The following is a 24055-nucleotide window of genomic DNA, read 5'->3' as shown; positions in this document are numbered from 1 at the left end:
GCAATATAAATCAAATGCCCCAGTTAATATTTAATAAACTACTCCATGATATTACATGCAATTTTATTTGTGGAACATGGGATCTGCTACACCAATGACTCCCACAATAATTATATTGACCTCCTTATTTGTTATGGTCTTCAATATGAATTAGGCCCCTTGGAAGAAGAGAGTATCCTCCCCAATAATTTGGTTTCCAACACAAATAATTTTTGCCTCAGAAATAACCTCAACTTCTTCTAATAAAATCTAAATATTGCAATAATTTCAGCCTCCAAGAGATATTTCGGCCTCTATGAGAAATTTAGCCTCAAGAATAAACTTGAACCCTAGCAAGTAAACTTCCCCCCCACTGCCATCCCCAACAATAAACTCAACCATATAATAATTTGGCCCAACAAGAGAAATTCAACCCAAAAAAGTAAATTCATGCCAACAAGATAAATTCAACTGAGTAAGATAATATTTTCCTAACAAGATAAATTCAGCGCTAGAAAAATAATTTTGTCTTGGAAATATAAATTTGACTTAGTAAGAGAAATTCATCCCAACAAGAGAAGTTTGGCCTAACAAAGTAAATTCACCCCAACAAGATAAATTGAGCCCAATAAAATAAATGTCCCAATAAGATAAATTTGAAACACAACAAAATAAATTTGTCCCTGTTAGTGTCAGTCTTTCCAACCTTCCTACAGTGATCAAATATGATCTTACAAAGTGGTCTCAGAGTGTCAAGGTCAAATTTTGTCATTTCAGTGAGTCTTCAAGCAAAATTTGGTCACTAGGCATTAGGCCTAGGGTTTTCCCAAATGTCAGTCCATGTCATCATTCAGCTGAGCCTATCATCATTCAGAGGGTTTTCATTATCATGTCAGTGTCGAATGAGTCATTTTATACCTTATTCATGCTTCAGTTGCGCCTTGGCAAGGTCATTTCCCTCTCCTAGGGTTTTGAAAGCCAATTTCTCTTGGACGGTCAAGTCATCGACAAAACTTGTATCCAGATGTTCATACACCTTCCCCTATCCTTAAAATACCCTATCAAATGCTTCCCATCCCTTAGATCCCCCAAATTCCTCATTTTTGCACAAACCCTAGTTTCTAGCTACAACTTGGCAATTTTCTAGGTTTGGCCTGTGTTTTGCCCTTTTCGACCCCTTCCCCTCACTCAATCTCTGAGATTCCACTTTCCCCTGCTTCCTAACATCCCTCCCTACTCCCCGAAATTTCCCCAAGAATTTAGAAGCCCCCTATCCCCTTCATTTCGCTCCATTTCGACAAAATCTCTTGTTTCACACATCGGGACAAGTTGCACTCAAATGATGTTTCAGAGCAATAAAAGATGAATTTTGGAAATATGAGAGAGGTTTTTGTCCATAACATGCCAAAGAAGAAAAACCTCCTTCACTTTTTGCACAGGTGTCATGGTTTTAGAGAAATACCAAAATTACAATCGCCGGATCCAAGGAGTTTGGCCAAGGCACAAAAACGGAAAAAGAAGACCAATCCCCTCCGTATCTTGGCTGAGGCCTCTCTCACTCACCATGATACTCATTAGCATCCTCCTAGAAGCAAACCCAAGAAATTTTGAGAGTTTTGAGGCAGTTTTGGCATTTTTGGGAATTTTACAGGTTTTGGCCATTTGACTGGTCTCACCCCGCGCGCGACCAGTCATGGGGGCAACTCAGAACGGGGAAAAATTTGCATTTTTGGAATTTTCATGCAAAAATACACTTGCCTATGGATGGGTTTCAGATTTTATGGAGATTTGGGCTTCCAAAAGCTCAAAATACATGCAAATTTTGACTTTCTGCCCCTATTTTGAGTTGCAGAAAGCTGTCTTGGGAGAAATGACTTTTGAAGGGTCAAATCAACTCCAAATTTAGAAATTCCAGTGGGGTTGGAAAGTAGACTCGCAGCCCTTTCCAACGAGCTATCTTGCACCTGATTTGGACACCGGGAAGGCCCTCAAACAGAGCTGTGAATGTGCGCGACCAGTCAGAATGATGTGCGCGACCAGTCAGGGAAATTTGCCTGTTTTGACCAGTTCGGCCAGCAAAACACTGTTTTCATCTTGGTTGACTTTTGAGGCATGTAAATGATGGATTTTTGTGTAATTTTCATGGCATTTATATGCTTTTACTCTCCTTCATCACTTCTAGAAGATTCTTTGATGTAAATGGTAAATATTTAATGCATGGATAGGTTTCCTAAGTTTTAGAGGCAAGTTGTTTTGACTGCCTATTATCTAGTGCTCAGTTTATAATTAGTTGAAACAGCTCCTAGGAAGCTGAGATCGACCCCTAGAGGTGGGGAAAGGAGTTAGATCATCTATATTATGCCTTCTCTTGCTCATTTTCATGGTTGGACTCTTGAGGGAGACACTCCTATTGTATATTTTACTTGTATCTCTGCGATTTGAGGAAAAAGGAAGACCAGGGTTTTGCAGACATCATTGGGATTCTTGTGGACTCTTGTGTTGATGGTGTGTTCTCTTATTGTAATTGTAAGTGTGTTTATGTGTTCCATCCCTTTCTTTACTGCTGCTAATTAAACAAATGAAGTGATAAAGTTTGAATTCATGCATGTCATGCTCAACTTTCAAATTTGTTTAATGCTTATGTTTTCCACTGTCTAGAGAGGATTCAAAGTCATTGTTTGCCCTCTTTAGCTTCTCTTTTTTCTTCCTTGATCATCCATCTCAGCAAAAGGCATCAGCACAAACTCCTACCTTGCCCCAAAGACCCACCTGCAAAAACTGAGCTCAATCCGCGCACCCTGAATTGCACTCCCTCCAATTGCCACCAAAAACCCCAAAAAACTTTAAATCAACCCTCCTTATCAGTTTACTAGCCTAATATCAGTGTTCCTAATTGGGTCAGCTCATCCTATTGAAAGATCTACCGAGTTTGACCGGAGAGAGCCTTCTCATACCCCGTAGGGCTAGCTACGAGGTGAAATGGTTTGATGTTGCCTTGAAGGTTTACCTTCCTCAGCCTAGGGTGAAATCTCAAGTGCTAACATAGTGGCGACCATACTGGGGAGAACAACTAATCATTTGCTCATTGATGTGTTTGTTTCATAAGTCTTAGACGGAGCCTGAAGTTATGCCAGGTAGCCTTCGAAAACGCTCTTGTTTTACATCAGCGTTAGTAGATAAACACTGCTTCAGTCAATCTCCGTGAGCTTGTGAATACAACACTTCATTTGCATTTTACCCCAGTACATATATCAAGTTCAGATCTGATTGTTGATAGTGAACAACGATCAGACACTGACAAGGCTGAAATCATTCACTGGCGACTCCTTCACTGAAAAATCCAGAGATCAATGCTTCATGGTGACTTCACTGCAGAGAGATCAGTAGCTTTGAGATTTTCAAGATGGATCAGATTGCAAGAAGATATGCTCCCTTGAGCCGAGATCACATTCCAGGTTTTCCGAATAAGATTCCGAAGGTAGATTGGTCAAGGAATCTGCCTATATTTAATGATGATGGTAAGAAGGATGCTGCTTTACATCTAGTTAGATTTCATATGCATATTCGCAAGTTGAAGGTCGATTTTCCTGAAGATTGCTTGATGAAGATATTCTTGGCCACTTTGGAAGGTAAAGCCCAATCATGGTATGAAAGTTTGCCACCTGCTTGTATTTACTGTTTAAAGGATTTTCATGCTATGTTCATTGAAAGATATAAGGACTCTTATCCATCATTGAATTTAGTTCAAGACTGTTGCCAGCATGCATATAGTTTTATTGAAAGCCTTGAAAAGTTTTATGAAGATGATAATTTTATGGATGAAGAGATCATGGAAGCCCTGTATGAAAAGCCGTTTCAGCAGCACATAGAAATCTTAGAAGATACTTGTCAAGATCAGCAGGTTGAAGATGGCCATATGGCTGTAATTGATGAAAGAGAAGAGCTTGTTTCAGATCTGCCCACAAAAGAAGACAGCGTGCAAGGTAGCCAAGATTCAATTTTAGAATGTAATGTAGTCAACTCAGCTATTTCAGATCAAAATTCAGATCGTGATGACCAAGAATACCTTGTGCCGAATCCTGAAAATGAGAGTTTTGTTGTTGAGATCATGGACAAAGTTCTTGATCCAAATGTCCTTATGCCATCAGAACAGAGCCTGCATGAGGAGGTAATTCAGCCAGCTCATGAACAACAAGATGAGATCTTTGTGCAAGTAAGTGATGAATCTCCTTTCAATAACTCAGTAATAAATGATAGTTTGAATGCCTTGTCATATGAAGATAATTATTGTTTAAGCAAAAGAAACCAAAAGGCATTGTCTCCTTTGTCTGAAGAGGAGATAGATCAGCTTTTGAAAGGTCTTGTTACATCCCAAGCTACAGTAGATTTGCAATGCATACATAGTCAGGAAAGTGTTGGGGAAACTTCTTCCTCTGTTGAAGAAGATGATTGTCTTGTAGATCAGCAAATAGATAATGTTTTCCTTCACAAAGATGATACTCCGGCTGTCATATCATTTGAAGATGACCTACCATGTTGTCAAACTCCAGAAGATCAGAGCATACAGGATTACCTTTCAGATTCTTCATATGTTTCATGTGCTGAAATGTTTTTCCAAGAAGATATCTGCTCATCTACCTGTTCAGAGTTTTTTGAAGCCCATGAGCATACTTTCACCGAAGCACATGATGAAGGTAGATCAGAATTTGAAACAAAGGATACCTTGTTCTTTCAGCAGGAGATGGCAGTGGCAACTCTTCATGTTTTTCACGATCCTCTAGTAAGTTTGTTGCAGCCAGCAGTGATAGTGTTTATTGCAGTGTTCAGTGATGAAGGAGATCATGGTCAGCTATGTTTTTGGATGCCCAGTGATAGGTTTGTATTGTTGACCAGAAGATCTAATCAGGAGAATCAATCAAGAAGGCATCTGCTTGATTGGTTGCATTGGCATTTTGATATCGTTTGATGTATATAGTCTTGTAAGAAACACCGGTGGTTGTCATCATGATTTCACATCTTGATGGACTGCTGCCCTTATCTTGTTTTAGTTAAGCCAGTCATGAGTCATTTGTGTTTGGTTTATTGAGTGATTTTTTTTCAAGTTATTTCAGTTTGCCATCGAGTCGGTTTGAGTCAAGCTTCAGTTAAGTTTCCGTCAGTTTTCAGTCAGGTTTCAGTCAATAAATGAGTCAAAGTCTTGTGTCGTTTGCCGAAATAATGACTCCATCGCCCAATGGTTGAAAGCACTGGTTTGCTCTCCCAGAGGTCTGAGGTTCTTGGCACCTCCAAGGAGCTACCATCCCCATTGGAGCCAATGTTAGTGTCAGTCTTTCCAGCCTTCCTACAGTGATCAAATATGCTCTTACAAAGTGGTCTCAGAGTGTCAAGGTCAAATTTTGTCATTTCAGTGAGTCTTCAAGCAAAATTTGGTCACTAGGCATTAGGCCTAGGGTTTGCCCAAATGTCAGTCCATGTCATCATTCAGCTGAGCCTATCATCATTCAGAGGGTTTTCATTATCATGTCAGTGTCGAATGAGTCATTTTATACCTTATTCATGCTTCAGTTGCGCCTTGGCAAGGTCATTTCCCTCTCCTAGGGTTTTGAAAGCCAATTTCTCTTGGACGGTCAAGTCATCGGCAAAACTTGTATCCAGATGTTCATACACCTTCCCCTATCCTTAAAATACCCTATCAAATGCTTCCCATCCCTTAGATCCCCCAAATTCCTCATTTTTGCACAAACCCTAGTTTCTAGCTACAACTTGGCAATTTTCTAGGTTTGGCCTGTGTTTTGCCCTTTTCGACCCCTTTCCCTCACTCAATCTCTGAGATTCCACTTTCCCCTGCTTCCTAACATCCCTCCCTACTCCCCAAAATTTCCCCAAGAATTTAGAAGCCCCCTATCCCCTTCATTTCGCTCCATTTCGACAAAATCCCTTGTTTCACACATCGGGACAAGTTGCACTCAAATGATGTTTCAGAGCAATAAAAGATGAATTTTGGAAATCTGAGAGAGGTTTTTGTCCATAACATGCCAAAGAAGAAAAACCTCCTTCACTTTTTGCACAGGTGTCATGGTTTTAGATAAATACCAAAATTACAATCGCTGGATCCAAGGAGTTTGGCCAAGGCACAAAAACAGAAAAAGAAGACCAATCCCCTCCGTATCTTGGCTGAGGCCTCTCTCAGTCACCACGATACTCATTAGCATCCTCCTAGCAGCAAACCCAAGAAATTTTGAGAGTTTTGAGGCAGTTTTGGCATTTTTGGGAATTTTACAGGTTTTGGCCATTTGACTGGTCTCACCCCGCGCGCGACCAGTCATGGGGGCAACTCAGAACGGGGAAAGCTTTGCATTTTTGGAATTGTCATGCAAAAATACACTTTCCTATGGATGGGTTTCAGATTTTATGGAGATTTGGGCTTTCAAAAGCTCAAAATACATGCAAATTTTGACTTTTTGCCCTTATTTTGAGTTGCAGAAAGCTGTCTTGGGAGAAATGACTTTTGAGGGGTCAAATCAACTCCAAATTCATAAATTCCAGTGGGGTTGGAAAGTAGACTCGCAGACCTTTCCAACGAGCTATCTTGCGCCTGATTTGGACACCGGGAAGGCCCTCAAACAGAGTTGTGAATGTGCGCGACCAGTCAGAATGATGTGCGCGACCAGTCAGGGAAATTTGCCTGTTTTGACCAGTTCGGCCAGCAAAACACTGTTTTCATCTTGGTTGACTTTTGAGGCATGTAAATGATGGATTTTTGTGTAATTTTCATGGCATTTAGATGCTTTTACTCTCCTTCATCACTTCTAGAAGATTCTTTGATGTAAATGGTAAATATTTAATGCATGGATAGGTTTCCTAAGTTTTAGAGGCAAGTTGTTTTGACTGCCTATTATCTAGTGCTCAGTTTAGAATTAGTTGAAACAGCTCCTAGGAAGCTGAGCTCGACCCCTAGAGGTGGGGAAAGGAGTTAGATCATCTATATTATGCCTTCTCTTGCTCATTTTCATGGTTGGACTCTTGAGGGAGAAGCTCCTATTGTATATTTTACTTGTATCTCTGCAATTTGAGGAAAAAGGAAGACCAGGGTTTTGCAGACATCATTGGGATTCTTGTGGACTCTTGTGTTGATGGTGTGTTCTCTTATTGTAATTGTAAGTGTGTTTATGTGTTCCATCCCTTTCTTTACTGCTGCTAATTAAACAAATGAAGTGATAAAGTTTGAATTCATGCATGTCATGCTCAGCTTTCAAATTTGTTTAATGCTTATGTTTTCCACTATCTAGAGAGGATTCAAAGTCATTGTTTGCCCTCTTTAGCTTCTCTTTTTTCTTCCTTGATCATCCATCTCAGCTAAAGGCATCAGCACAAACTCCTACCTTGCCCCAAAGACCCACCTGCAAAAACTGAGCTCAATCCCCGCACCCTGAATTGCACTCCCTCCAATTGCCACCAAAAACCCCAAAAAACTTTAAATCAACCGTCCTTATCAGTTTACTAGCCTAATATCAGTGTTCCTAATTGGGTCAGCTCATCCTATTGAAATATCTACCGAGTTTGACCGAAGAGAGCCTTCTCATACCCCGTAGGGCTAGCTACGAGGTGAAATGGTTTGATGTTGCCTTGAAGGTTTACCTTCCTCAGCCTAGGGTGAAATCTCAAGTGCTAACAGTCCCAACGAGATAATTTTGTTGTAGTAAAATAAATTTGGCTCAGTAAAATAAATTCGGTCTTTAGTGTGGCCCTTTCTAATTTGATTCCACAAACTGAGCTTGGCTTCTAGCTGAACTTCGGCTAGTGTTTCAGCCTGCATCAAAATTTCATGCTCCCGGAACAGATGGTAAACCTTCCACTACTAATTCCCTCAAGCTAGCAAGAAAACCAACTCTGATACCACTACAAGTTTCTTAATAAGAAATGACACAATTTATCACTAAGAATTACCAATATAAATAAAATTATAAATGTAAAGAAGTTAATAATACTAAAACTCAACAAAAACTCAAACTTATTATATTAAATATGGATATGGAAATGCATGCGAAATATGGTCAAAGAACTTGTTAAAAGCACCAACAAGGTATTTGTATGGCTGACGATGACTCCTCCAGCGTGATGCACCTATGAAAGATATGGATGACCTCTCCACGCAATCTCCACGTTAAGCCTAGTGCGAGGATATGATTTGATTCATCCTTATTCGAGTGGCTAGGGTATCAATACCGAAACCCTTCCTAATTAAATCAACTAGGGTGGATCACTTACCACCGAAACTAACCCTCTACATAATATGGGCTCTCACCCAGACAAACTCCAAGAAATCAACTCAATCAACAACAAACAATAATGCCAATGCATGCCTAAGGAGTGAGCTCTCATCTCCTTTAATAGTCACGAACTATCAAAATACAATGGGTTATCCGAATATCATGGGTCTTTTTATTCTTTTATTAAAGTGTCTTATAATATTCTTTTTTCTTAGTCATTTTTTAACTAACCAACCTAGATCCATTTTAAACACAGATCTATCAAGTGTCGAGAGGGATCAAATCTCTCAAGGTGCAAACATTTTTAAGGTTTGCACATTGAGAAATTTGATCTCTCTTGATACTTAATAGATTCAAAGTTAAAATGGATCTAGGCTAATTTTTATATTAATACATTTTATAATTTAAAAAAAATACATTTATCCATACTTAAAAAAAAGTAAATACACAGAACACATTAACTATAAAATATATCATGAATTTATCTTACAATAAACTATACCTTCAAATATATTAAAAATATCTAATATATCATACCTTATTATATTATATATAAAAAATAAACTAAATTAAACATAATTTTTTAAATACATTAAAATGCGATCAACTTGTCCACATGAATAATTTTTATACATATATTAATGTTGATTATAGGACGCTAATATTTATCCATCTTTTAGTAAATTGCCTTCCATTTATCTTTTTCATTTTATTTTATTTTAATTATTAGTTATATATATATATATATATATTTTTTTTTTTTTTTAAATTCTAAATTTTTATTATTTTAATTTTATTTATTTATTTATTTTTATTGAGATATAGATAGGAGTGGGACCCCAACCATCACAGTATTCGCGCTTTGGCCAGAAATCCATAGTTCATCTTCCGGATTTTTGTGCTTGTCTGTATAGGAATCTACGCAGACTAAGACATACAACCTATAGAACAGATCCTGTTCAAGTAAGGTCATTAGTTTGACATACATATCATCTTGTGGTTTGTTTATCACTTCCCAATCATCATCTAAATGATGATTGCCATTTTCTATATCATCATTATAAATTAATTCGAAATCCAATATCACTATGTCATTATGCAAAGACTCTTTTAAAAATTTATTAGCATTGGCATCCATAGATTCGTTGGGTTTAATATTTTCACCATTCATAACATTCTTCCTTGATTTCTCTTTTCATTTAGTTGATTCTTAGAGTTTAATATTTTGCATAGGTATGGTGAACATATTTAGTAAATAGTTTAGGCTCTAGCATGGGCGAAACACATGTTCTACAAAAAGCGAGTGGAAAACTTTTAGCATTTTGATGGTCAAAATTTGGATTGAATTGCATTGCTTTTGAAGGATTTCCATGACAAGTAAGTAGAAAATGGGAAGGATTGAATTGTATTGTTTTAGAAGGATGACCAAATTGGTATGTATAAAATGAAAATTTAATAACATGAAAAAGCTTATTGGATAGAGAACCAAAAAACACCTTTCATCATTTGTGTAGGGAGAGGACAAAATTATGAATTCAGTTTTATACTCCATGTAGTTTTTTTTTCAATAAGAAAAAATACTATCTTGCTATTCCAAAAAGAAATCAAATGGTACATATAGTAAAACAAAATGGAATTAGGAAGTCACAAAGTTTCATATAGGTATCTATATAGTATATAGGAAAATTCAACCAAGACCCGATGGATCTTGCAGTGGCATTTCTTGCTATAAAACAGATTGCCCAAAAATCGCCACTACAGAATATTAACAATTTGTGATAGTTCTAACAAAGTACTATGACTGACAGTAATAGTACCTAGAAGTAAAAATAACATGTCTATGAGAAAGAGAACAAAACAAATCAAAAACTATGATTAAGTTAACATAAAGAGATAAAAATTGTCTGCATAAAGACTAAGTCAGATTATGTCAGCTTATGTAAAGGAAAAATGCCTCTTTCTACCAGATTTGAGGAATGACACTCTTCAAAGAAAATAATTCCAGAAGTCGAGATGACAACTCTTTTGAATAAAGAGTCCGCCCATGAATTCTAGATCTAGGAAATATGAATTCTAGATCTAGGAAATATGTTGGATAGAAAGCGAATTGAAACTTTCCTTAATAACCTGTCATCCCAGTATTACAGGTTGAGTCCCTGTAGAGAACCCTTTCCAGTCAGCCATTGTCTAATGCACATTCAGTGCCCATGGACTTGAAAATGGCATATATATTTTTTAATAACAAAAGAAAGGAGAGTCTAACATGCAATAAGATCAACTTTAGTATTTGTGCCTTGTTTTAGGTTAATCCATATTGTTGGACACCTAATCCTCAATGGGTTAGTGTGGAATCCGAATAGACAAAAGGAGTCCAAGAGACGTTGAGATGTGGAACCCAACGGTCAAACCATGTACTATAAATGTATATCACTTGTTAATAAAAAATGTATTCTCATGTTTTATCTTTCAGAGTATGTTGCTGCCATGTGTGTGTTTAACATGGTATCAGAGCAACAAGCGTATTCCTGCCCTGCATAATTACTTTGAACCATTTGTTTTATGGCCTTTCTGTGCAGAAAATAAACCATTCTGACAAGTCTGTGGATTCTCTGTCTACCTCTCTACGCTTCTTCTTTATTTATGCAATAGAAACGTTGGTAATTTCGGTGCAGTTACTCTCTGCGCACTTAAGAAATACCAACACTGTGTTTCCTGCCATTGTTGTTGTGGCCTTTCTCTACTTATCAGTTTCGCTGCCATCCAACAGACCTTCCCACTCTGCTCTGCCCATGAATTAGAAGAACTATTAATGTGGTACCATCGTGTCACCCGTCAAACCAATTAACACTCCTCTCTCTCAGTGAAATCACAGTAAATAACAGTAAATGCTCTCTTCCTTGTGGGTTATGATGGAGGTAACGTCTCTCAGTTCTGCCATCCCTCTTTCTTGAGCGGACCTATCCTTGTGACCGCAGAGAGGAATATTGCATGCTCTGTCCTCTATGAATACTGGAGCATGAGTTATGTGCATTGAATGATGCATTCATCTCTATTCAAACCCTTATCATTTCTCTGATAGATTACCAAAATACAGTATCTGTTTCACTGTTCACATGTCTGTGCTTGTTCCTCATCTCCTACAGGCTTAACGCTTTGCTGGTAGCTCGACCGTTCATTTGTCATAGGCTCTGAGTGTACAATCCTAAGAAGTTACGCCTTCCCAAGGTCATGAGCGCCGACATTGTGAAGCTTTTGACTATTCGAACGATGTGAAAGTATTATAGAAGGGATACAACTTTTGACTATTTGAAGCCCATGAATGTTGCGGATTGCATAAGGCATCTCTAGCGAATAATTGAAGGTTATGTTTTTCTAGAGCTCTGTGGTTTATTCCCTGCGTGTTTAATAACATTATCTCTTCCAATGTATCGAATAATCTCCTGGTATGTGCGGTGAAGTTGAATTATATGACATACGTTGATAATCTCCTAGTATGTGTTCAAGTCTGTGCTGGCCCATCATTTACGTGTAACTGGTCCAATAATACAAGTGTGTACATTGTTTGAAGAATGAGTACATTGAAATATCCATGGTATAAGAATCCTCTATAACTTGGGTTACCGAAGAATAATTCGCTTCAGTAGAACCAGCCGAGGCCTCCAATATCGTCATTTGAAAAGTTGAGGAGGACGTCTATGTGAAACGCCTTTCTTTCGTTATGGAAATTTACAACTTGTAGCAGACATGAAGAGGGTCATATTACCAGTCCCTTCATTTCTGTGCGTGGAGCTAAGCTCAAATGCAATTAGTACCTCTGTTCATGTGCTATTAAATGGGCGAGTTGCTCTGAACTAGTGCCTGGAACAAGCTGCTGTTTATTTTCTGAGTGCTCCTATGTATTTTTTGAGTTTGTATTTGCATATCAGATCTGAAGTTTACGGCTGAAACAAGTAGTCACTGTAATTTTCTTGCTAGAAGTCACTCCATTCTGCTGAAAATAGATTGCTGGAGCTGATTGGAGATTTATGTTTTATATGGCTGCTAAATATACTAGGTTCTCTTGTTCCAAAAAAAAAAGGGATTTTAGTGACCAAGCTCCATACTGCTGAAAGGAACGAGTTCTGAAGGAGAATGTGAGGTCAAATCTCTGTGTGTGTAGCAGAAACGAGTTTGATGTTTGCTGGCCCTTCATCTTCAGTCAAGGGGTCGATTTTGCCATGGTCAGAATCTGAAAGAGACTCCCCTTGATGGCCATGGGTTTATTCAACTAGAGGTGCGAGTTATGGGCTAAGAAACAACGTGTTTGTGTGCTGGGTGTGGTTCCCTGAAGTCCAAGCAAAGAAGAGATGGGTTACCAGACTTAAGTCCATACTCCAACAAGAGTAAAGTGTTTGTTTGAATATTTATCTCCTTTTTGTGTTCATTAGGAGGTAATCACAAAGGTGCATGTTAAGACAAAAAAAAAGCTATTCGAGATTCAAATGTTCTGATTCACTCAAGATCAGTCTCATAGAAGTTATGGGAACGAGTTTCTATACACCAGTGGCATGATTTTTACCCTTGTGAGATGAGTTTAGCAGAGTCAAGGGACGTGTTTATTAACTTGTTGTAGATGATACTGAGGTGTTGATATACGTTGAAGAGGTAGCCAAAAATCTGCCAGTAACTTACTCAAATCTGGTATCTCAAATGTTGAATGGTATCTCAAATGTTGAATGTTGAAGTGGACTAATGTTTTCTTTGAAGAAAGTGGCAAGATCAGAGAATATTGATTCGTACCCTAGTCAAAGTATTTATATATGAGCATTCAAGTCCTGTCCATGACATGGTGCTATAGTTGTTGAAGTTTTGATAGCCATCATTTCTGCTTTGAAAGTGAAGGAGTATTTGAAGGATCCAAGCAAGTTTGCAGTTGCTGCTGCCCCAGTTGTGGCATTGTATTTAAAACTCATTATAGTTTTTTGTCTATATATATATAAATTGATTCCTTGTTACTTCGACTGCTGCATAAGAGTTTGGTGGGCTGTATAAAGGCAATGATTGTTTTGACAAATAAGAGTAATCTTTTGTGGAGAAAAATTTAGTCAGTTCTAATGTCAGAACATAGTGTTGGTCATGAGTAAACTCTTATTTTTATGTAATGGATTGTAATTGGTGCTTGCTGGTTGCACACTGATCATTTGCTGCACATTTATAAAGAATATCGCTGGTTGTGATCAATTTTTAAGGTGTAATTCTGACATTGAAGAAAAATGGCCAGAATCAATGAAGTATTAGAGTTCCTCAAAACTCTGATATTGTCTACTACTCATGATACATTAAAAATCAGAAAAGTTTCTCTCACAGACATTTAGGTCTGTCTACAAAATGCACAAGAGAAAATTGATTTTTTGCAGCTCGAATCTCAGCTACAGCAAGAAGAATTAAAACAGAGGAGTCATTCTAAACATGTTTCTGTTCAGAACATTGAGACTGCAACCCATCAGAAGCAAGTCAATAATGTTACAGTTGGTTCAGATTTAGTACCCAATAAAGCAGCAAGGTTACATGCAGATGCAGAAGTTCAGCTTGCACTTCCCAAGCCCATCATCAGACCTTGGGAAGAGCTTGTCCACAACAAACACAGAATCGGTCTCAGATATGAGAAGGACTTGTCCTTTCATATTCCAGACTACTCAAAGCCCATTCAATTTCAGAGTGCTGGATTCCTTCATGATAGTTCACCTCCAGCTATTCCAGATTCTACTCCTCTTCCATAGCAACAACAGATTGTGAAATGCCAACACTGTGACCAAGTTGGCCATCTGAAAGGTAACTGTTTTGATCTTCATCCATGTAAGCACTATCATAAAACCAGTCATTCTTCAAACAGATGCTTCAAAAACAAACATCCCGCAAGAACAAAGATTCATCTTTATGGATCGCTTCTTGGCAATGGGCATCAACAACCAAGAAGATATTTCAGTCACATGTCATAACTTGTTCCAGAGTATTGAACAATCTTGCAGTTGAGTTTTCCCCATCATCTCACCTTGTATCTGACAGGGGGGGAAATGATGGTCATCTACAAGCTTCAAAGTCACATCAAGCGAGCCTGAGCCACAACCTGCCACACCAGTTTCAGATTTGTAGCCAGAAACAAAGATGCCCCTGAACATGCCTTCAGTTGGTAATCTGAGACACTTCCTCTAGCAGAAGACTTCAGCTTCTTGCCAGTTTCGGAAGAATTCCAGGAACGAAATTGAGGACACTTCCTCTAGCAGAAGACTTCATCTTCTTGCCAGATTTGGAAGAGTTCCAGGAATTGCATTAAGCATTCCAGAGTTGTTGGTCATCCTTAAAGCATCACAGGTTGAGACTTCCCTTTTCAGGTTGAAGTTCTCCCTTTATGCAGAGTGAGACCTCCCTTTCATGGTTGAAGGTTTCCCTCTTCAAAACAATAGGAGCACTTCCTCTAGCAGAAGACTTCAGCTTCTTGCCAGTTTTGGAAGAGTTTCGGGAACTGCACTAAGCGTTCCAGCGTTGGTGGTCATCCTTAAACCACCGCCCTTTATACCAACATTTCAGAGAGCACATTCAGCCTAGTGCTTCGATGCATTGTTCCACATTTTGTATTACAACTCTCTTCTTGGACTCATACATAACCCTTCGGATTAAGGGGGGAATGTTCGACACCTAATCCTCAATGGGTTAGTGTGGAAGCCGAATAGACAAAAGGAGTCCAAGAGACCTTGGGATGTGGAACCCAACGGTCAAACATTGTACTATAAATGTATATCACTTGTTAATAAAAAATGTATTCTCATGTTTTATCTTTCAGATTATGTTGCTGCCGTGTGTGTGTTTAACACATATTTTATAAGAATTACTTCCAGGGAGTTTAATGAGGGCATCCCCACCACACACACCTCCTTAAAAGGCTGCATCAAATAAACCTATAGGATAGTTCAACTTGTGTAAGGGAAAGCTATACAAGCAGGCAACAAGGGGAGGTCTTGGCCTAAAATACTCCTGGAAGAAACATATAATTATGGGAACTACCACCTCCAAGTTTGTATAATGGTTTTCAAAAATATATTTGTTCCTCATTCTCCATAAACCCCAAGCTATAAATATGGGAAAAGTCAAATTGCTGCCCATATAAGAGTCCCAATATCATAGACAGTTTTCCAAGGAATTAAAGTATCCCAAAACATGTAGGTCAAAAATCTAAAGAGTGTTTTTCCAAACTTCCTTTGTAACTAAGCAATTATCAAAGAGATGGTCAATTGTTTCTCCATCAAATATGCAAAGACAACATATATTCTCCATACTTCATTTATACAAAATAGAAATATGTTATATTAGCTTGATAGATCATGTTATTTTGTCTTGTGAGGTTGAAACATCCAGCTCTGAGATAACATTGTTAAGTGGGCATTGCTTACCTAAGATTCCATTGATTTATTTTGTTCCAATATTCAAGCTCAAACAAAAAGTATTGTGATGTGACACCTGTCAGTCTAAATTATGGAGTTGAATTAGAGCATATGTTTAAATATCAATCTGGGTTGGTAAACTTAGAAGCACACCAAGGTATATTGAACATAGATTTAACTAATGTAGGAAGTAGTTGTTTAGATGAAAATAATGGAAATGCATATTACGAATGTAAATTATTGATTGTAAAGAAAACATTGAAATTATTATCTAAAAGAAAATGTGTAAAGATTTTATGTGGAGTATAGCTAACAAGGAAGAGGCTCTAACTTAGAGGCCTTGGTTGTCCTTCCTCATCATTCCTATTCTAATCAAAACCAATTCCACCATAAAGCATAACACAATTAAATTAAGAAAGCAGTAAATATTAAATGCATAAAAACAATTTCCAATTCAATTCTTAGCTCACAAGGAAGAGGATCTAACTTAGATGCCTGGGTTTTCTATCATGTCCCTTCTCAAAAACATTAGTAACAGGGTGCTGTTACACCATTTTTGCACACTTTTTACTTAGGAAGGGGGCCCCAAACTTCGACTTAGGGACTTAAGGGCCAAATCAACTTTATTTGGTAGTTAGTGGAATGTGGGGGCCACCCACATGGGGAATTCTAACTAGCCATTCGATATGCTTGAAGGGAAATTTAATGTATGGATGGAGGGGCCCACATGAGGCTAAGGAGGCCCAAGGAGATATATGGAGAGATCAACTCTCATTTTGCTTCATCTTTTGATATTTGCAAACAAACACACATCTGTTCACTCAGCTGTTTAGCGAGTCTACTAGCTGTTTATCCACGAGTCTCTCACATGGGAGATTCAACCTATGCTTCGGGGGACCATCCATGCCCACCCTAGAGAGGATGTTCTACATGAGTTTTCAGGAGTTCCGGGGCAGTGACACACACATCCACAACCAGCGCAAAGAAAGGACTGCGTATTTATGGGAAACCAGGAATCACACAGAGGGAGTTTTGGACCTGCAAGGATCACATATCTTGTCAGGAGGTCAGGGAGTTGAGGTAGCAGCATTGGACAGGCATTTTCACTGAAGCTTTTAGCCAACTGAACCAGCATTCCAGCAATTCGAACTGCTGGGCTGAGGGACACTCTAGAGGCCACATAACAGATTTTCGTGGTACTTGGGAGCAACTGAGTTGGGCCAAGAGATCATCCGGGACACTAGGGATTGGATAGCACAGGTGAACTTAACATTTTGGAGGAGCTTTCAGGTGGATTTGCATGTAGTTTCCAGCAATTCGAAATTGGCGGAAAATTGGCGGCTAAAGCTGAGGTGAGGCTCCAAGGGGGTCGAAAATCGAATTCCAAACCAGCTAAAATCCCTTCTGGGTTTTTCTGGGTTTTGGCCAAAGAGTCCGAGGTTAAAAGAATATAAATTTCTAGGAAGTTTTAGTGCACCTTCTGTTAGCGCTTGAATTTGGCCTCAGGCTGAGCCTGACAAAGACAAAATCCAAGGCAACATCAAACCACTTAGCCTCGTAGCTAGCCCTACGGGGACAGGAGAGGGCTCTCTCCGGGTCTATCTCAGCAAAAGGTCTTCAAAGGGCTGAGATGACCAATAAAGAACACTGATTTTAGGCTAGTAAACTGATAGGGAAAGTTTGATTTTAGATTTTTAGGGTTTTGTTGGAAAACTGAGCACGACAATTTTGGGTGCGGGGATGAGACACAGTTTTTGCAGAGGTCTTTTGGGGCAAGGTAGGAGATTGTATTGATGCCTTTGAAATAAGTGAATGGATAGATATGACCGGTGAGGAGTCAAGGAGAGCAAGAAACCATCGAGAGTTCTCCTTAAACAGATGAAAACATAGATATTAAGCAAACTTAAAGGCAGAGCATAGAAAAAATGAATTCTACCTTAACACTTCATATACTTAATTTGCAGAAGAGAAGAGTAGGAAAATGATACACATAACAAACTTACAAGTACATGAGAGAAACACACCATCAACACAAATCACCACAGGAATCCCAAATAGTGCTGCAAAACCCTGGTCTTTCCTTTGCCAAAATTGCAGAGATACAAAGAGTAATACAGTCTAAGCTTATCCCTCAAGAGTCCAACCATGAAAATGACTAAGAAAATACATAATATAGGAAAGCTAACACATTCCCTTGCCTCTAGGGGTCGAGCTCATCATCCTAGGAGTTGTTTGAACCAATTCTAAACTGAGCACTACAAACTAGGCAATTAAAACAACTTGCCTCTATAAGCTAGGAAACCAATTCATTCATTAATTTTTTGCCATTTTATGAATGAATCTTCTAGAATAGGTAAAAAAGAGTCATGTCAACATAAAATTACATCAATTAAATCAAGGAGGATGAAAAATCCCACCAAAAAGTCAAAACTGGTCAAATGCTGCGTTTCCTGAGCTGAAGGTGCAAAACTGGCAAATTTCCCTGACGCGTAGCGCGCCATTTCTCAACGCGTAGTACGCCTTTCAGCCCACTTTTGGGGCACTTCCAGGCATCCAAATGAGGCACAAGTGGGCTTGTTGGAAAGGTCTGGATGTCTACTCTCCACCCCAAGTCGAATTTCTCAATTTGGTGGCCATTTGCCCCTCCAAAATTGCAATCTCCCAAGACTGCTTCCTGTGTGTCCAAAAAGTGGTAGAAGGTCATTTTTTGCTTGTTTTTTGACCTTTTGGGGGCCCAAATCTCCATGAAATGTCTTGGAAGTGGTTGAGAAAGTGTAATTTGTCATGACAAATCCAAAATGCTGAGTTTTTGTGAAATGGACCTCCCCAACTTAAGGATAGCGCGCGGCGCGCTACGCGTTGAGCCAAAACCCTGATGCGTAGCACGCCTGAGCCCTACGCGTAGCGCGACTTTCAGATGATTTTTGGAGGCCTTCCCGGTGTCCAAATTGGGCGCAGGATAGCTCGTTGGAAAGGTATTTGAGCCTACTTTTGCAAAAAAACTGGAATTGTTTAATTTGGAGTTCATTTGCCTTGTCAAAAATCAAATCTCCGAAGACTGGTCAAAATGTGCCAAATGAGGCTGCCTCAAGGCAGAGTGCTGTTGCAGTCAACTTTTGAATGCCTTCCTCAACTCAAAACTGAGCTCATGATAGCTCATTGGAAAGCTATTTATGTATAGTTAACATTTGACTCATCAAGAAAGTCATTTGGCCAACTAAGCTAGGAGAAAACTTGATTTTCCCAAGGTCACTTCAGAGGTGCATTCAATTCTCCTGAGGCAACGGTATTTTTGACATTTCTCTAAAACCATGACACCTGTGTAAAAAGTGAAGGAATTTTTTCTTCTTTGGCATGTTTTGGACAAAAACCTCTCCCAGTTTTCCAAAATTCATCTTTGATTGCTCAGAAACATCTTTTGAATAAAACTTATCCTGATGTGTGAAACTAGGAATTTTGTGGAAATGAAGCGAAATGAAGGGGATGAGGGGCTTGTAAATTCTTGGGGAAATTTTGGGGAGTAGGGAGGGATGTTAGGAAGTAGGGGAAAGTGGAATCGCAGAGATCGAGTGAGGGGAAGGGGTCCAAAAGGGCAAAACACAGGCCCAACCTAGAAAATTGCCAAGTTGTGGCAAGAAACTAGGGTTTGTGCTAAAATGAGGAATTTGGGGGATCTCAATGATGGGAAGCATTTGATAAGGTAATTTAAGGATAGGGGAAGGTGTATGAACATCAGGATACAAATTTTTCCGATGATTTGACCCTCCAAGAGAATTTACCTCCAAAACCCTAGGAGAGGGAAATGACCTTACCTAGGCGCAACTGAAGCATGAACAAGGTGTAAAATGACTCATTAGACACTGAAATGATAATGAAAACCCTATGAATGATGATAAACTCAGCTGAATAGTGACATAGATTGGCATTTGGGCAATTTTAAAAAGAGTGAAAGCAAACCCTAGACCTAATGCCTAGTGACCAAATTTTGCTTGAAGACTCACTGAAATGACAAAATTTGACCTTGAAACTTCAAAATCACTTTGTAAGAGCACGTTTGATCACTGGAGGAAGGCCCAAGAGATGGATCGAAAGCACGAACTCCCGCACATAGAACAACCCCATCATACGAATGTTGCACCCTGTGCAACTCAGGTTGTCTCATCTCGCTATCCTGGTCAATACATAAAATTTGACTAGGTATTGGAGATGAGGGCCAGATGGGTTTTAGTTGGTAATGACATTACACAATGATATCCTCTGAGGAGTGGGAGTTATGAGCTCCCCGTATGTTTGGGGAATCTGGGGATCCGGTTGGCGGGCATATCACTCCACTTTGTGACGAGAAAGGTCATGACAGAGGATGATCCAATTCACTTTGGGTTTGACACACGGGGGATCACTGAAACCTCCATTGCATGGTGAGGCAGACTTGTCCTGTTATGTCTCAGAGGGTAGATTGGCAGTGGAGGGGTAGATATTGGCATCATGGAGATGCCCGGGCAGGATGAGCTTGACTCTCCCAAATTTTTTGCCACTATGTCTTAGGAGGGGAGGATATTGTCTACGCACGATGGGGCGCTGACCCACCCTATAGGATTGCTACAACCACTTCCCATTCCGGAGGGGTAATGGGAAAGTATTTTGATGGATTTCATCACAAGACTCCCCACATTGCAGGGGAAGGATTGCATATACGTAGTGGTCGACAGTTTGACCAAATTTTCCCACTTCTTCACCATTCCCACTAGGTACATGACTGCACAAGTTGCCGAGCTGTTCTTCTGGGATATTTTCAGATTGCATGGGCTCCCCAAGAACAAAGTGAGCAATAGGGACAACAGATTCATGGGTGGCTTTTGGCAGGAACTCTTCAGGTTGGTTGGGACGCAGCTCACTCCTAACACCAGCTATCACCCTCAGACAGATGGCCAGATGGAGAGAGTTAATCAGTGGTTGGAGGGTTACCTGTGGAACCACATGATCAATCAGCAGAGGATGTGGATTTGGTGGTTGCATATGGGTGAGTACTGCTACAACACCACGCACCACATTTCCATTGGTATGACTCCTTTTCGTTCCCTTTATGGATATGTTGCATTTTTTTTTGCTGATATTATTTTTGAAGATAGTCGGGCCCCAAAGGCTAAAGACTAGGTCTAAGAGAGCCAAGATATCCTCAAGGATCTCAAGGATAATTTGGTGACAACCCAAAATTAGTAGAAACTCTATGCAGATCGACATAGGACAAATAGACGCTTTGAGGAGGGGGACTTGGCATACCTCCGGTTGTAGCCTTACAGGGAATCCACGCTGAAACAAAAGGGGGTTGAGAAGCTACAACCACGCATATATGGGTCCTACTGGGTGACTAGATGAGTTGGGGAGGTGGCTTGTGAGCTGGAGCTGCCTCAGGGGAGTAGGATCCACAATGTTTTTCATGTCTCGTACCTTAAGAAGGCTTTGGGACAATAGGAGACTGCAACAACTGATGTACCCCCACTAGATGATGAGGGCAACTTGGTTTTGGAACCGGAGGCCATTTTGGAAAGCAGGGAGAGGACACTGAGGAGAAGGACCATCAGGGAGTTCTTGGTGCACTGGAAGAACTTGCCAGATGAGGATGCCACCTTGGAAGGTGAGCACATATTGGAGCACCCAACTTTGAGGTTGCTTGAGGGAAAGTTTAGGAGGTGAGTACCGTCATGTCCCTTCTCAAAAACATTAGTAACAGGGTGTTACTACACCATTTTTGCACATTTTTTACTTAGGAAGAGGGCCCTACACTTCGACTTAGGGACTTAGGGGCCAAATTGACTTTATTTGGGAGCTAGTGGAATGTGGGGGCCACCCACATGGGGAATTCGAACTAGCCATTCAATATTATTGGAGGGAAATCAAATGGATGGATGAAGGGGCCCACATGAGGCTACGGAGGCCCAAGGAGATATAAGGAGAGATCAACTCTCATTTTGCTTCATCTTTTGACATTTGCACAAAAACACACATTTGTTCAATCTGTTGTTTAGCAAGTCTACCGGTTGTTTAGCCACGAGTCTCTCATGCGGTAGATTCAACCTCTACCTCAGAGGACCATCCGTTCCCGCCCTAGGGAGACTATTCTACAAGAGTTTTCAGGAGTTCCGGGGCAGTGACACACATCCACAACCAACACAAAGAAGGGACTGCGTATTTCTGGGCAGCCAGGAATCACACAGAGGGAGTTTTGGACCCACAGGGATCACATAGCTTGTAAGGAGGTCAGGGAACTGGGGTAGCATCATTGGACAGGCATTTTCGCTGAAGCTTTCAACTAGCTGAACCAACATTCTAGCAATTCGAACTGTTGGGCTAAGAGACAACACAGAGGCCACACAACAGATTTTCATGGTACTTGGGAGCAGCTGAGTTGGGCCAAGAGATCATCCGGGAAGTCAGGGATTAGATAGCATGAGTGAACTAAACATTTTGGAGGAGTTTTTAGGTGGATTTATAGGCAGTTTCCAGCAAGTTGAAATTGGCGGCTAGAGTTGAAGTGAGGCTCCAAGGGGGTCAAAAATCAGAATTCTAAACCAGCTAAAATCCCTTCTAGGTTTTTCTGGGTTTTGGCCAAGGAGTCCAGGGTTAAAAGAATATAAATTTCTGGGTAGTTTTACTTCACCTACTAGCCATTCGAACTTTAGTAGAGCAATAGTTATCTGGCCGTGCAGTGCAGTCTTGCAGATTGGTACAACAGCTAGGCAACCTTTAACTCAGCCATTTTCATTCCTGGGTTTGGTCCTGCTTGTCCTTTGAGATAAGCCCAGGTGCACCATTCCATCATCTATTGTATTTGACTTGCAGAAATATAATAATATGGCTCAGAAGTTCTCCATTTGCAACTTTTATATGGGTGTTTGCTGAATATTTCATTTTTGTAATTTGTTGCATGTATCATTTGCTTGTTATCACTTGTATTCCTATTTAGGATCATTACATTGTCCTTCCTTACTTAAACCAATTACTGAAAAGAAATCACTTCAAAAATACAAATGGATATGACATACAATGAATTGACTCAAAAAATATTCACAAGAAATTGTAAAGGAAATATTATGCAATCTAAGATATTAAGAATTATGCACAACAATTACAATGCAGTGTACGTAGCTTAGAATGGGGTCCTCCATCTTTTCTTGGTACACCTGAAGACTACCAACTATAGTAGATCAACAATCACATCCCACAACAATCACGACAAGAAATAGAAGGCAAGTTCTTCAACTTATATTCAGAAATAGAGGAGTCACAATAATAATAATATATGTCCATACTTGTTTAGTTTCTATGCTTAAATAGGCTAAAAGTATAACTAAATCAACTACAATGGCTGTAATAACTAATGAGAGTCCTGTTCCACCTACTAGGGTCGAATTCATCCCTTTGTTGCACAAAATATGAGAAGTTTTCACAAAAACCCAAAATTGCCCCTAAATCAAGGGATTTCGTGAGTGACTAGTTAAGTTTGACCAGTTTTGACCGGGCATGTTCTAACTCATTTGGAGTGTGCCAATAGGAGTCTTTTCATCCTTGGTTCCTGTACTTCTCCAATCTATCTTCAGTTTGTGCCTAGGTGCCCTGCACATACGGCTTCAATGGAGCCATTACAGGAAATTCTGTTTCTGCCAAAAATAATTTTTAATACCCAATTCTTACTAAAAAATCTAAAAATTAAAAGACATAATTATTTACCTTAAAGTGAAAAAAGAGGTCAAAATATGATAAATATGATCATGATATGGTGGTAAGGGATGATAGAATGGTAGAATGTGCATGGTGAAAAAGGTCAAAATTAGAGGCCAACATCTCCCCCTTGCTGATCTATAAGCATGTCCTCGTTCTTGTCTTTGTCTTTTGGATCTCCTGCCTCTGCATGCTGATCTCCCTGATGTTCTATATGTGGACCTGCCTCCTGATGTAGAAGGCTCTATCTGAGTTGCTTGTAAAAGGATGTCAATACATTCTTTCTCTCTTTCCTTTTCTTTGTAGATTGCACTCTTCACTTTCTGCTTTTTGTATTTGTACTGCCATTGTTTTTTCTTTTTCTTTTAGCCACCTATATGCCTATTTTAAATGAGGATGTTTTGTGTTTCTAATTTCTTTAGTTTCTTCTTCAACCTATTGTTTTCTTTAACAAACTTGTTATTTTTCTCCTTGTACATTTCATTTTCTTTCTTGAGATGTCTTTCCATAATTTCAGTTACTTTGAGCTTTTGGCTAATTCCTCCATCTTTTTGAAATTTTCTTCTTTATGACTTTCCGATGGTTTACCATGAATCTCTTCGGAAATATCTTTAATCTTCTTTTCATGTGATGAGTAGGATGCTTATCCCTCAATCCAAGAATCTTTTT

Source organism: Pinus tabuliformis, chromosome Q, assembly GCF_031772625.1.
Source record: "Pinus tabuliformis cultivar Carrire ecotype Pingquan chromosome Q, CPIR1, whole genome shotgun sequence".
In the NCBI taxonomy this organism is placed as follows: domain Eukaryota; kingdom Viridiplantae; phylum Streptophyta; class Pinopsida; order Pinales; family Pinaceae; genus Pinus; species Pinus tabuliformis.
This window is presented reverse-complemented; position numbering follows the sequence as displayed.